At 44.3% G+C, this 15,255-nt stretch overlaps 1 long non-coding RNA gene across 1 annotated transcript; it reads left to right on the top strand.

Annotated features, from left to right (window-relative positions):
• The first annotated feature begins 6,834 nt into the window (after positions 1-6,834).
• Positions 6,835-14,953, top strand: LOC116536508. Its single transcript, XR_004262679.1, has 2 exons — positions 6,835-7,223; positions 13,903-14,953. It is a non-coding gene; the product is annotated as an uncharacterized LOC116536508 (long non-coding RNA).
• The last annotated feature ends 302 nt before the right edge of the window (positions 14,954-15,255 follow it).

Below are 15,255 nucleotides of genomic sequence, written 5' to 3'. Positions count from 1 at the left end.
GAGTGTGATACTCCCTTATAATAAGATATGGCTGGGTGCATTTCTACACATACACGTTTATCTGTGAACTGTTTTGATATGATGCTATTTTACGGTAACTCAGGAAGAATTGCAGTACACATTTATGCGGCCATCTTTCTGCTTCCTCCCAGGAAATGTTGTTAGAGAAAGAAAAAATATCACCATATGTTTGTGAGTTTCCAGAGAATTTTAAACTGATTCTCTAAGACTCTTTCCAGCTCTTACAGTTGAAGTTGGTGTTCGTTTTATCTCAACACGCTTGAGTTTCTACTACATGATTAGTAATGAGGCCTGTGGCAATGTCTGGGGAAAAGAGTAGGTAGCAATGGTAAGCGTACATTGTCAGAGGCAAGCTGTATAGTGTCGGCAGTCGCGCTCCAGGGAAGTCTGACTTGCCTATAGAATGAGGACATGAGGTCTGGGAAGATACTGTGTTGGAACTCTTTGATTAGCACCTAGAGAAAACCGCCTCAAATTAACTTAGCAAAGAGGGCTACGTTTATTGACTTGTGTAATCAGACCCTAGGGAGGCCGGGGCTGGAGCAGGGCATGACTGAAGCGGGAGCTTGCTTTCCTTCCTTTTTTTGTGTGTCTTCTGTTTTCTTCATTGTCTTGGAATTTTCTAAGCTGTGGTTGGAATTAAGGCTCCTACCTTTAAAGTCTTAAGTCCAGAGGGAAAAAAGTCATTCTCTCGGCTCCAGTTTGAAAAAGCCTAAGGGATCACTCTGGTTGGCCCGTCTGGGGGATGGGCCCACCACACGGAACAGGTATTGGGTCCCGCAGAAACACCATGATGAGCCGGCTGTGGCAACCCCAGGATGGGGATGTTTCCTTAAGAGGAGGGAAAAGGGTGCTGGACACAAAGAAAAAAAAACAAAAAAAAAAACCCATGAATGCTTAATATGGGCAGCATTTCTTTTGTTTGTTTTTGAGACGGAGTGTCACTCTTGTTACCCAGGCTGGAGTGCAGTGGCGCTATCTCAGCTCACCACAACATCTGCCTCCCAGGTTCAAGCAATTCTCCTGCCTCAGCCTCCCGAGTAGCTGGGATTACAGGCGCGCGCCACCATGCCCAGCTAATTTTTGTATTTTTAGTAGAGACGGGGTTTCACCATGTTGACCAGGATGGTCTTGATCTCTTGACCTCGTGATCCACTCGCCTCTGCCTCCCAAAGTGCTGGGATCATAGGCGTGAGCCACCGCGCCCGGCCGGCATTTCTATAGGCAAAAAAAGAATTTAGCATAGGGTGTAGCAGGTGATCAAAATGTACGAATTGAATAAATAAATGAATGAAAGGGCAGTGGAAAAGAAAGTATCTTTCTTGGTTGCTAGAAGTCTACATCAATTCTTTCTTTTAATCTCCATGAAACCTCCCATACGTAGGGTCCCATTTTGCGGATAAGCAAAGTGGAGAGGAAGAGTTAACACCCGCCGTTACACAGCTAAACGGGATGCGCGCCTGTAAAGCCGGGATCTGTGAGGTCCAGTCTCGGATAGTGTTTTGGTTAAAAATCAAAACAGAACAGGCCGGGCGCGGTGGCTCATGCCTGTCATCCCAGTACTCTGGGAGGCCGCGGCGGGCGGATCACGAGTTCAAGAGATTGAGACCATCCTGACCAACGCGGTGAAACCCCGTCTCTACTAAAAATACAAAAATTAGCCGGGCGTGGTGGCGCGCGCCTGTGGCGACGGCTGCTCGGGAGGCTGAGGCAGGAGAATTGTTTGAACCTGGGAGGCGGAGGTTGCGGTGAGCCGAGATCGCGCCACTGCGCTCCAGCCTGGCGCCTGGCGACATAGCCAGATTCTGTCTCAAAAAAAAAAAAAAAAAAAAAAAAAAAAAAAAAAAAAATCAAAAAAGAACAAAGTAAACAACAGCAACAAAACCACACATTCATCTATAACCAAAAAAGATTTTCAGAATAATTGAATTTTTCCTTTGGTTTCCAGAACGCCTGAAAGAGGAATCCTCTCCTTTTTGTGATCTCCCGCACTTCTCTCACCCTGCGCTGGCTGGAGCTCCAAGCATCTCAGCCCCAGCCCTAGCTTGAGGGCCTTTGTTTGCATCTCCGGGGGCCCCAAGGCAACTCTGCATTCCAAAGCCGGAAACTACTGGTCTCAGAGAGAAAGACTTTACTTGGATCTAAGGGGAGAGAAGACAGGCAAGAAGCTGTTTTAATGAGTGAGTTGGGGGAGGCTGTGAAAATTCCTGCATTATTAATTTCGTTAGAACCTGCTTGACCTACTTTTTAGTGGCGCTGTGATTCTGACTCAGATCTCTCTCAGATCTGTGTGCTTTGCCCCCTCACCATTCTACCTGGGGAGAGCCGTCAAAAAACTTGGAGAAAGACTGAGGTTTTTCTCTTATTACCCCAAGTTCTGACTTCTTGATTTCTACTATCCTAAAACTTTTATGTAATCTCTATCACATAACTAATCACCGAATGTTGAATAGTAATAGTCTGATTTTCTCATTATTTCCTGTGTTTGACTTAGGTCAACACAGCAGGTCGCTGTTCCCTCCCTCTGGGGTACCTTTTTCCTGCTCTGCCTTCTGGTGAATACCTGCTCATCCCTCAAACCCCAGCTGATGTGTTTTCTTCTCTGCTATGCCTTCTCTAGGGCCTTGCAGGATTCTGTGAACATGTTTTTACTGTTGACTTATCATAGTGTTTTGTAATTGTTGTCTACCTGTGTGCCAACCCCAGGAAAGTTTGAGTTTCTCTAGGGCAGGGGCCAGCCTCATCCATCTATGCTCCCTCCAGTGCCCAGTGTGGCTTCCGTCACCTAGTAGGTGCTCAATAAACATTTTTTGAATGAATAAAAAACGAGGGGCCGGGCGCGGTGGCTCACGCCTGTAATCCCAGCACTTTGGGAGGCCGAGGCGGGTGGATCACGAGGTCAAGAGATCGAGACCATCCTGGTCAACATGGTGAAACTCCATCTCTACTAAAAATACAAAAAATCAGCTGGGCATGGTGGCGCGTGCCTGTAATCCCAGCTACTCAGGAGGCTGAGGCAGGAGAATTGCCTGAACCCAGGAGGCAGAGGTTGCGGTGAGCCGAGATCGCGCCATTGCACTCCAGCCTGGGCAACAAGAGCGAAACTCCGTCTCAAAAAACAAAACAAAAACGAATGACTGGGTTTTTCCTGTGTGTAGCAGAGGGCTGCGCACCAAACAGGATGCTGCGGAGCATTAACTGATTGATTGATGTGAGCGTAGGGGGAGATGCCAAAAGTCCTGGAAAAGGGAATGGTGTTATGAAATTCATGTTTCAAGAGAAGGGTTGTGGCAGTAACATCTGTTGAGACTTTCAGACCTTTGAATACTTTCCTGTGTTTTGACATTCTTCTGTAGCATTGGGGAAAAAAATTGAACTAATGGGAAAAAAAGTCTTCTAGGACGTTCTCAGGAGTAACTAATACTGACTCAGCAAAACAAGACTTCCCAAAGGATCCCAGTACGTTTCCTTGCTCCCCAAGGTTCTGGGAGTAATTTCCTTGTGCTTGGTCTCCCCTCTGCTTTCTAGGCTTACTCACGGTTGTTAGTGCACCCCAGAACTTAAGCAAGATTTAGAATAGGTTCTCTTCTTTATATTTATCCCTCTACCAATTTTTCTTCATAGGAAATTGGATCTTTTAGGATGGGCTCACATTTGATGTACAAGATTTTCAACCATCCCGTAAGGACTTAACTTGTTATTCAAGAATAAAATATCCTCTGGTCTACAGGACTCATATTTGGAATCTCCAAAGCTGGATTGCTGCTGCCTGGATCAGCCCAGCGCAAGTCCTGCCAACCTGTGTCTTGGCATGGTCTTGAGTTCTGTGCATTCTCACATGAAAGCAGAGTTTATAGATGTTCAAACAGAGAGAGCTGAGAGTTGGTGATGCTAAATGGTTGCTTCAGGTCACACGGCTCCAGGAGAAAGTCCCAGATCTGAAAAACGTATTTCAGGAGAATCTGGAAAGAGAAAGACCAGTTAGAAAATGGTGAGGTTAGAATTATTTAGGGACATTTAAAACTAAGGAGAGTGTGCTCAGCAAGTGCTGAATGACACTAAGCCTCTGACATAATTTGAGAAACTTGTGGGACTTAAAAATTTTTGTTTGATGACATAAGAAAGGCAACAGAATCAACTTTCCCTTGGTCAGGCATTTGAGAGATAGTTGGTTCCGTGTAAGTGGCCATAATTTACACAATATGGAGTTAGGCCTTTCCGGTGTTTTGTTGCTGGCTATTGCTACCTGCAACTGCACAGTCTTTCATTGTGTGTCCGTTGCAGGCGAGGAAAGAAAGATACAACAAAGGGCCTGCCCTCTGGGAGCTCACAGTTCCAGGAAGGTCAGAAACCTCATCAGTCATGGTGGTGACAGAACCATGGAAGTAGCCCATCCTAGAAACCTGGTAAGTGATACCCTATGTCTTGAAGGATGTGTTAAGAATGACTTGAATTAGAGAAAGATGCAAAGAATACGGCCCGGACAAGAGCACTGAGTTGTAAACAGCTGTTATTTCAACATGAGTCATCAGCTAAATTAACATCAGCAGAGATATTTTCTCTATCTCAGAAGTTTTCATGCATTTCTAATTACATATTTTACATGTTTGTGAAGACCAGTTTTTCCCATTTTTAGATCTCTGGTTGACTTTGCTGTTGCTCTTCCTGTTTCCCTTCCTTCATGTCTGCTGTTCCTATTTAGATGTGTGCTATCAGCTGGATTTCAACAAGGAAAAAGGAAAAGATCACATTGATTAAGCTATCATCCTGAAAAAGACACGTAAGGAGGCGGTTTGGTTCACAGATTCATGTAAATCCAATGCATGGAAATGACGTATAACAGTCTGGCGTGTGAAAAAGTCAGTTAGAAAATGGTAAAGTTCAGGTTTTGCCTCTGGTATTCAGTTATTTGAATTTTATGGCAAAAACACCCCCAAACTCATATTCTAGTAAGTTTAGTGTGACGATTTTAATACCAGCAGCTATGATTTTAGGAAGGCTCAAGAATTTTGGATTCAGAGAGGTGTGCATTTTATTTTTAACTCATGGTTGGTTTTTTTTTTTTGCTTTTCTTTTGAGATGGTGTCTCACTGTGTTGCCCAGGATGGAGTGCAGTGGTGTGATCTCGGCTTATTGCAACCTCCTCCTCCCAGGTTCAAGCCTCAGCCTCCTGAGTAGCTGGGACTACACGCGCGTGCCACCACGCCCAGCTAATTTTTTTTTGTATTTTTAGTAGAGACGAGGTTTCACCATGTTGGCCAGGATGGTCTCGATCTCCTGACCTCGTGATCCGCGCCCCGCTTGGCCTCCCAAAGCGCTGGGATTACAGGCGTGAGCCACCGCACCTGGCCACTCACTGCTGTTTTTACTTTGAGCTAGTAACTTCCTTGAGCTTCATTTTCTCCATTCATAGAACAGAAGAGAAATACGCAAGTGCTATTTTGGGATAAAATGAGTAACATTTAATAATGCTAAGTGCAGGACCTGGAACATGGAAGGTGCCAGATAAATAATTGTCTTTATTATTATTTTGCTAGCTACATTCCCTTTGCAATATCATATTGCTTGGGGATTCAATATGTGACATTCAGAGTCCAGCTTCACAGTCTGAGGCGCAAATTAACCTCCAGAGCGATTGAGAGTGCAAAAGATCAACTCTATTTGTCAGTAGGAGTACAGAGTCTGCAAGCCCAGTCAGCCTGGGGCAACTCCTTCCCTGTTACATATTCAGAGGGCTGCTGGGTTTCTCAGGGAGAGTCCAGTCCAGCTCTGCATGGGTGTGATGTGCTGTGCTGGTGGTTGTGAATGACAGTGAATGCTAGCATGAATAAATTGAATGTGAAGTGGAGATGGTGAATGCGGTTCCTAACTCTTTTTTTTTTGTTGCGGGGCTGGAGTGCCGTGGTGCGATCACGGCTCACTGCAGTCTTTGCCTCCTGAGTTCAAGTGATTCTCCTGCCTCAGCCTCCTGAGTAGCTGGGACTACAGGCACCCGCCACCATGCCTGGCTAATTTTTTGTATTTTAGTAGAGATGGGGTTTCACTATGTTGGCCAGGATGGTCTCAATCTCCTGACCTCGTGATCCACCCGCCTCAGCCCCCCAAAGTGCTGGGATTACAGATGTGAGCCACTGCTCCTGGCTGGGTTTCCTAACCCTTAAGGTGGCAGTGGCTGCTTGTGTGGCATTGCCTCTACACCAGCTTTCACACTTTTGTCGGGGGAGAGGAGGATACCAGTTCCTTAGTGTACCTTGCACTTCTCTCACCAAAGAAGAGAGGGAAATAGCCAACCAGACAAACTCAATTTTCCTCGTCACCAAATACACAGTAAATTGTTGGAACATTTTGTTGGCTATGTCAGGGCAAATGGCCAGAGAGATCGTTGCCAGGTCCCGTAGCAGGTGTCTGCTATCCATGGAATTCCAGGGCAGCACGCTTCCATTTAGCAATGTTGGGGATCTGTCTCTGGGGGGAGAACCAGATTCTGGGAGCAGCAGCCCATCTTCTAGCAAGATCAGGGGTTGGGATTTTATTTTATTTCTTCTTACTTTTTTGTGACAGGGCCTCACTCTGTTGCCCAGGCTGGAGTACAGTGGTACAATTGTAACTCAACGTAGCCTTGATCTTCTGGGTTCAAGAAATTCTCCCACCTCATCCTCCCAAGTACCTGGGACTGTAGGTGCATACCACCATGCCTAGCTAACTTTTGATTTTTTCTTTTTTTTTTGTAGAGTCTTATTATATTGCCTAGGCTGGTCTTGAACTACTGGCCACAAGCAATCCTCCTGCCTTAGCCTCCCAAAGTACTGGCATTACAGGCATGAACCACTATACCCATCCCTAAGCGCTGGGAATTGATCTGGCAGGACCTTGCCACCATGCCTATCCTGTCAGCCAAGTGTTTATGACTGTAGAGGCATTAGTGCCTTTGTTGGCAGGACTGGGGACTGGGGTTCAGCTTTGAGGTTGTGGTTGGTGTGATAGGATGAGCTATTGACATGATTCACCACCACAGTGTTCATGGCTGGGGAAGTGTTTGTCCTTTCCCTGGGGTAATTGGTGTGGGCGAGGCTGGGGTCCAAGTCTTGCAACTGACTGGAGTTGATTGCCTTGCGTACTTAGCAGTGGCTCTTTTCCATGGATATTTGCAGGAGACCCGTTCCTTTTTGGGAGATGGCTTGTACAGAATGACCAGAGACAAGGTCATCTCCATCACTTACATGGCATGTAAAATACTGATCGGTGATTGATGTTACCGTTTAATATTAAAACTAGAATTGCTTTGTTCTATTCTGTTAGCCATTAATATAAATTTATTTATTTTTCTCTGCTTTAAGCAGCAAAATAATTGAGGGCTGCGGGATTTTGGCATGATCCGGTTCCCTGAGCTTGTAGTAGGACCTCATTATTTGCAGTGGTAATGAGTGTGACCTTAATCCATAACACCCTTGATAAAGATATAGTGAAGGAAGTCCCTGTGGACTTCCATGTAGCTGTTTGTTCATTCATTCATTAAACTTATGCTTACTCATGATCTGCTGATTACATGGAGCAGACTATGGAAAAACACGACTTGGGGGATTAATAGCTTGCTCAGAAAGGAGGATGAACCTTCCAGCATAACCAGCGTAATAAATGCTGCAGTAGGAGTCATTGCGAAGTTCTCCTAAACCATAGAGGTGGGAGTAATTAACTTGGCCCTGAATAATTGGGGAGAATTTCACAGTGGGTAGGCTGTTCAAGTCAGGTCTTGAAATGTGAACAGGAGCTTCCCTAGTGGAGTAAACTTTCCAGGTAGGGAGCATAACTTGTGCAAAGGCCTGAGGGTGGGAGGACCATGACTTATCCACGCAGTGGCAAAAACCAGTGGGACTGGAATGTAGGTTTGGGGCTGGTGGTGGGGGGATGTGCGTGAGAAGAAAAGGAAGGGCCAGTGTGTGTCTAGGAATGAGGGAAAATCTGGAGAGTGAAGAGACTACTTAGGGGCAGGGGAGGGCTGTCCCACTATGGGTGGGAATTCAGAAGCCTGCTTTTCTAACACAGGATTTCCCCAAATATGTCTCATGGAGCACTAGCCCATGAGATATTCTTGGACTGAAAGATTTGCAGGCAAACAAATATGGGAAACACTGCACTATCTTTATTTCTATATATTCACATATGTACAGTAATATCACAGAAGCTCCGAGAAGTAGGAAAAAAATCTGTTAACTCTGTTTAGCCTCATACTTTGTCAACTTATTTGACTATGATTTGATTTTATGTTATGAGGTACTTACTAATATCCCAGAGTATTAGCATCCCTTGTTCCATGAACAGGAATGTTATTCCAGGGATATATAAACTCAGAAAGTAGATCTGGAAGGGGGAGAATACAGGTTGGCCCCATGTTTTGTTAGCCTCTGTCTATGAAGCTCTGGGCTACTAATGAGGGTACCGAAGGCAGGTACCCAGAAGAAGTAGAGACAGAGACAATATTGTACTTGGGACTAATACTGGGGACCCAGCCACAGATGGATGGTTTTTGGGGGTGTGCACCCAGCCCTAGAGCACTGGACAGTGGGAGGCTGATACATTAAAGTAAGAGTAGACTCAAGAGAAGCCTGGAATAAAACAACAAATTTTAAAGGAGCCTGGCTTAGAAACAGTGTACATGAGACCTCGTATTCTTGCAAAGTCTCCAGCCCTATGGGGTGGGGGTGGGGTGTGGATGGTTGCTAAAGGGGATTTCATTTCCAGGAGCTCGGAGAATAGGAGATCATCAAGCACACCCCATCTCATTCTCTCTCCTGACTCACTCCCTTCTGCTGCCCTCAGGACGTATTCCTATCCTTAATGTGGCTTATAGGGTCCTTTCTTTTCCATTCCCTGCTGCTAGCTCCAGAGTCTTGTTTGAAGTTCTCACCCACCCCATGCTCCAGAATTCCTTGTGGTCCACCAGCAATGCGGCACTCTGTCTCGTGCTGTTAAATCTACCCCCATCGACTGCTTACGATGCATTAGGTTCTGCGCTAAAAACTTGACATCGGTGACTTATGTGTAGTGTTACAGTAATCCTATAAGGTAGAGGTGTCACTTAAGAATGTATTTGGGATAAATTATAGAAATATCCCATTCACAGTGGTTTAAACAAATATGGTTATGATTTCTGCCATGTAAGAAGAAGCCAGAGGGAGGTGGCTGTCAAATTCATCCTCAGTGATGCCCCTAAAGGCCCCAGACTTTAGCTGTCAGTCCATCTTCCTTTGCCCTCTGGGGATTGTCTTCGAGTTGTGGCCTCATGCTTGTGAGGTGGATGGTGTACCTGCCTGTGGGATCATGTGACATTTCACTTTACCTAGAATGTGTGAGCAAAGCCTTCCTGGACCCCCTCAACTGTTATCTGGTTTTGTGTCATTGGCAAGAGCTATGGCCCATAAATTTCCCAGCAGAAGAGAAACTGGGAGATTTAGCTTCTAGTCTTCATGGTTGAGGAAGGCAAGGGTGAAATGCATTGGGGATGGGTATTAGGGTGGCCAGCCTACAGGGCCTGCCCGATAGGCAGTGCTATGACCACATTAGAAGACCGAGCTGCTCAGGAGGCTAAGTTAACTGGCTTGGAGTCACGCGGCTGCTAAGTGTCAGAGGCAGATTCCAAGCTGACTCCTGACTCCACAGCTTATGGTGGTTTTACTGTTTCAGATTGCCTCCTTCTCAGATTCTCAAAGTTCACCTCAACCTATGTTTACTGAACAACTACTACATCAAAAGCTCTGTATTGGTGTCACACGTGGATACACAGATGAATAAAACATTGTTCCTGCCCTTAAGAAATTCATCACCGGGCGCGGTGGCTCACCTGTAATCCCAGCACTTTGGGAGGCCGAGGTGGGTGGATCACGAGGTCAAAAGATCAAGACCATCCTGGTCAACATGGTGAAACCCCCTCTCTACTAAAAATACAAAAAATTAGCTGGGCATGGTGGCGCATGCCTGTAATCCCAGCTACTCAGGAGGCTGAGGCAGGAGAATTGCCTGAACCAAGGAGGCAGAGATTGCGGTGAGCCGAGATCATGCCATTGCACTCCAGCCTGGGTAACAAGAGCGAAACTCCATCTAAAAAAAAAAAAAAAAAAAAGAAATTCATCACCTTGATGGGGGAGGACAGATATGCACATGTGTATCGCTAGTTTGAGGTAGTTTCTTTTTTTTTTTTTAAAGACATTATCTTACTCTGTCACCCAGGCTGGAGTGCAGTGGTACAATTTTGGCTCACCACGACCTTTGTCTCCTGGGTTCAGGTGATTCTCGTGCCTCAGCCTCCAGAATAGCTGGGATTACCGGTGGGTGGCACCTTGCCTGGCTGATTTTTGTATTTTTAGCAGAGACGGGGTTTCATCATGTTGGCCAGGCTGATCTCAAACTCCTGACCTTGTCATCCGCCCGCCTTGGCCTCCCAAAGTGCTGGGATTGCAGGTGTGAGCCACTGCGCCCGGCCATGAGGTAGATTTTAATGGTTAACATCTCTGAAGCACACACAGTAAGTTGTGGGTATTCTGGGGGAAAGAAGAATTCCGCCTGGGTGATTCGGAAGAGGGTCCCTGGAGAAAGAAATTTATCTGGGTCACCTGTATGGAAATGTTGCTTTTATAAACATTGTGGCGGTTAGTTTTTGTTTCATTCAACCTAAGGAAAGTTTAATGTATTTTGTTCTGGGTCATCTCAGGCATTGTTTATGGGGGAAGTTAATGCAGAGGTATAATCTTTGAAAGTAAATCAACTGACCATATTTCTGTTCTTATTTTAATATCTCCATAAAAACCATAATCATGTACTTTAAACCAAAAGTCTGTCTAGTCTATGAAATTAAATTCATGAAGTAAAACATTCCCAAACAGTAATAAACACAAGGCAATTTAAAATAAGCATAACCCATTATATATTTTCCTAAACAAGTTTAAGTGTCAGGTTGCGTTCCATAAAGGAAAGTTTTTATATTTCAATTACAGAGGAATAAAATGACAGAGGAACCATTTTTAACCCCGACACAAAAGACAATGCAATGTACTGTTCTTTCAGTGGGAGAAAAATTAGGTATAATGGATTTGAGAGAAACTGAAGTGAGAATGCTTTTAATTATAGATCTTAGCAAAAAAAAAACTCTCAAAAGATAAAGGGGCAAAGGGCATGATCAGAATGTTCACAGAAGAGGAAAAAACAAAAGCTAAAAAACATGTAAAAAAATGGAATGCAATAGAGAAATGCAGAGAAAAATGATGCAGACATGATTTTCTTTTTGTCTGTTAAATTAGCAAAGAATTTTAAAAGGATAAATCTATGGCAAGAATTTGGTGAGATGGCAGTTTCTTATGACTGTTGTAAGGCTGCAGAGTAATATAATCTTACTGGGAAGTAACTAAATGGTATATATCAAGAAACTCAAAACATTTATATGATTTAATCCAGTAATTCCACACTTAATTTGACATGTTAACAAAGATGCATGCAGAAAGATATTTATTTCAGAATTACTCATCATAATATAAACATTAAACATTTAAACATTTAATAACAGGGGATTGGTCAAGGACATTATAGTTAGTATTAATATACTATAAGACACAATAATCTAGTTATTACGAAAAACATTTTGAAAACCTAATGATATGGGGGAAATTCCAACACAATGTTAAATGTATAAATAGTGCAATTGCAACTGTAAAAAAAATTTATAGGAAAAGTCTAGAAGGAAGCATCAAAATGTAAGTTTTTTTTGGGCCGTGTCATTTGGGAAAGTTTATTTTAAAAATATTTTGTACCTTTTACATTTTCTTCACTGAGTACATGTGATGTTTATGAGAGGCAAAGAATGACAATGACTCCTGAATCTGCCAGGTGAGACTGGATGCACTTTCTTGCCTCTCTGAGACATCAGCCTTGCAGCTGAGCCTTGCGGCTGGATGACAGTCCTGAGCTTGATGTCTACCTGTTAAGAAGCTTTCTCTTGGGAAGGCAATGGCTGTTTCAATTCATCGCAGTCCTCTGCCAGCACAAGGCTGTTGAAGAAATCCCCACAGGATTGCAGTGTTTGAAGGGCGAGGCAAGGCAAGGAAGCCATGACTGAGACAGCTCATGTTTCCCATTGTGGTCAGGTTGCAGGCTGCCCCCATTCTGGCTTAGCAAGGGAGCAGAGCTGTCAGCTGTGTGCTTGGAACGCAAACGTGCTGTTTAGGAAGACAGCTTCCCAAAGCGTCGGCACCTACATCTGGAGGGTTTTAGCATCTCTATATGACAGCCATGGCGTCCAGCAGCTGATCAACTCAACTCTATGGCAGCTGTGAGCACACTGTAAACCCTAGGGAGGTTTGTGATAGTCCTGGAGTTGGGGCAGGATAAGAAGCCAACTATAGGCAGGATCGATCTCCCGTTAAGTGTCTAATTGTGGTGCTTCTGTAAATTACACAAACTACGTTTTCTTGATGGGACTTGGTTTACTTCAATTTATAATATTAATAAGGATAGTCACTCAGCACGTATGCTGGGCCCTTTACCTCATTTAATTAAATCTTTGCTAATATCCTTTGAGGTTGCTGTCATTGTCGTCATTTTATAGTTGGGAAACTGACTTAAATCTCACCAGATTATGGCAGAGCAGATCCAGGATTCAAAGTCAAGTCACTCTACTTCCAAAGCCATAATGTAACCAAAGCCCATTCTGTAACCAGAACGCTAACATTTTCCCAAGTTTTAGTCATTTTAATATTCACTATTTTCACCAAAACCATGCACCATCTATGCCATCCATACTCTTATGTGTTCAATATTTTTTTTTTTTCTTTTTTTAGACGGAGTTTCGCTCTTGTTACCCAGGCTGGAGTGCAATGGCGCGATCTCGGCTCACCGCAACCTCCGCCTCCTGGGTTCAGGCAATTCTCCTGCCTCAGCTTCCTGAGTAGCTGGGATTACAGGCATGCGCCACCATGCCCAGATAATGTTTTGTATTTTTAGTAGAGACGGGGTTTCACCATGTTGACCAGGATGGTCTCGATCTTTTGACCTCGTGATCCACCCGCCTCGGCCTCCCAAAGTGCTGGGATTACAGGCTTAAGCCACCGCGCCCGGCTGTGTTCAATATTTTTAAGTCAACTTATTTTTTTCAGTTAAAAAAATTACCCTAATACTAAACAGTAATTGATGTGAAATTATGCGTTTAATGTACTGGTTGTGTTTTATCTAATGTGTACGTTATAAAAAAAATTATAAAGTTTGATCCCTTTATTTTCTTCTTCTTTTTTTTTTTTTTTTGCATTTTTAGTAGAGAGGGGGTTTCACCATGTTGGCCAGGATGGTCTCGATCTCTTGACCTTGTGATCTGCCCGTCTTGGCCTCCCATAGTGCTGGGATTATAGGCATGAGCCACTGAGCCTGGCCTGATCCCTTTATTTTCTAAAATACTTGCAATACTGTGTATTGCACTTTGGGAAACTACATTATGCTGCTTTCTTCAGCCTGGGTCAAAAGGGGTCTCTTTGACTATGTTATCCCTAGGTGGGAATATTGTGATGGAAATTCCTGCATTAGAGAAGGAACAGATTTATACGATCTTTAAGGGTAGTGATAATGTGGATAATTCTACTCTTGCCAGTCCTGAGATTCTTCTATGATTTTATAGTCTTCATGAACAACCGAGATTTTGGGGCTTATTATTGCTGGATGCTCTTACTAGCATGTCAATGAGATCTGTAGAGAGTTCATATGTTTTTATTGTTCTGTAGCATACCGCTTCTGGTGCTAGGGGTAACAGGCAGTTAACCGGTTTCTCATCACTAGTAGTCGTATCTTTCTGCCCTTGGTGGACTCTGACTGGTTGTCATTTGTTCTTTTTGATGTATCTGTCCCGAGGCAAATGGTTGCTCGTAAGAAGGCCTGCCGTCTTTTTCTTGCATTTTCCTTTCCGAGCCCAGTGTCCGATGTGTGCTGCTTGCAGGCACCCACACAGCTGCACGGGGCTCCCCAGCTCACAGGTCAAGCGCATCAGGCTTAGAGAGACCAGAGCAATAGCACAGCTCGCAGAATTCCCGTGTCATGTCATCTGCAGTGTCAGTGTGTGGGGAGCTTTGGGAACCTCTTAGGACTACTTTATTTTGCTTCAAAGTGTGAGACCTCGTTGGATGGCTAAGTGCTGTCAGTCATGCATTTGGCCATAAAACATTTATCTGATAGAAAGTCTCAGGGGGAAAAGTTAACATCGCTTCACTTCTGTGCTGTAAATAGATGACGCTTTCACGATGGTGGCGCTATGGACAGAGTCTCAGAAAAACTAGAAAGCAGCAAACTTGCCTCAAGAACAGAATGCTCGACTAGGGAGTAGCAGACCTTGGTTCTCATCCCAGCTCTGTCAGCTGTGTGACTGCCGGAAGGTCACATCTTTTCTGAGCTTCTGTTTGCTTATCTATAATGATATCTCCCTTACAGAACTGCTGAGAGGTACCTCGAGTGTGCAACAGCACATTGTCAATTAGAACCTTTCTATTGAGGTACTTGCTATGATGCATCTACATATAAAATGAGGGAGTCAGGGCAGTGAACTTTGGACTTTTCCAAGCTCCAGGACACTGACTCCTGGGAGCAGGGAGAGGAACAGAGGGGTCTGAGCACATCACACAGGCATGTTTGGTTAGCTGTGCAAACAAGCTGGATGGCAGCATCCTCTGTTTCTATTAAACTTCAAAACTTATTTGTGAGATGTGGATTTGGGAGCTGCACTGAGGCAGAAACAGAAGAGAGAGGAATGAAAAAACATCAAGAATCATCCAGTCATCCTCACCGTGAGGAACAGTTGAAAGGAATCAGTGTGGCGCAGGAAGGATAACAGCGCCAGAGATAGCCACCAAATATCTTGTTCATTGGCAAGAACAAAAACAAAACAAAACCCAAAATGTGCTGAAAAATAGGGTGGCTAAACCCAGTTGCTGCACTACTGTGTTTTCTGGTGAGATGGCAATAAGAAGGAGTTGTGTGACCTCTATACATGGTCATCTTTTACACAGCGATTTAGTTCTTTTTTTTGAGACGGATTTTTTGAGACGGAGTCTCCTTCCATTACCCAGGCTGGAGTGCCATGGTGCAATCTTGGCTTACTGCAGCCTCCGCCTCCCAAGTTCAAGTGATTCTCCTGTCTCAGCCTCCCAAGTAGCTGGGACTACAGGAGTGTGCCACCACACCCGGCTAATTTTGTATTTTTAGTAGAGTTGG

This window comes from Sapajus apella, unplaced genomic scaffold, assembly GCF_009761245.1.
Source record: "Sapajus apella isolate SASKATOON/1434 unplaced genomic scaffold, GSC_monkey_1.0 scaffold101, whole genome shotgun sequence".
In the NCBI taxonomy this organism is placed as follows: domain Eukaryota; kingdom Metazoa; phylum Chordata; class Mammalia; order Primates; family Cebidae; genus Sapajus; species Sapajus apella.
Note: the sequence above shows the minus strand (reverse complement) of the source record. Positions and strands in the feature narration are given on the sequence as shown.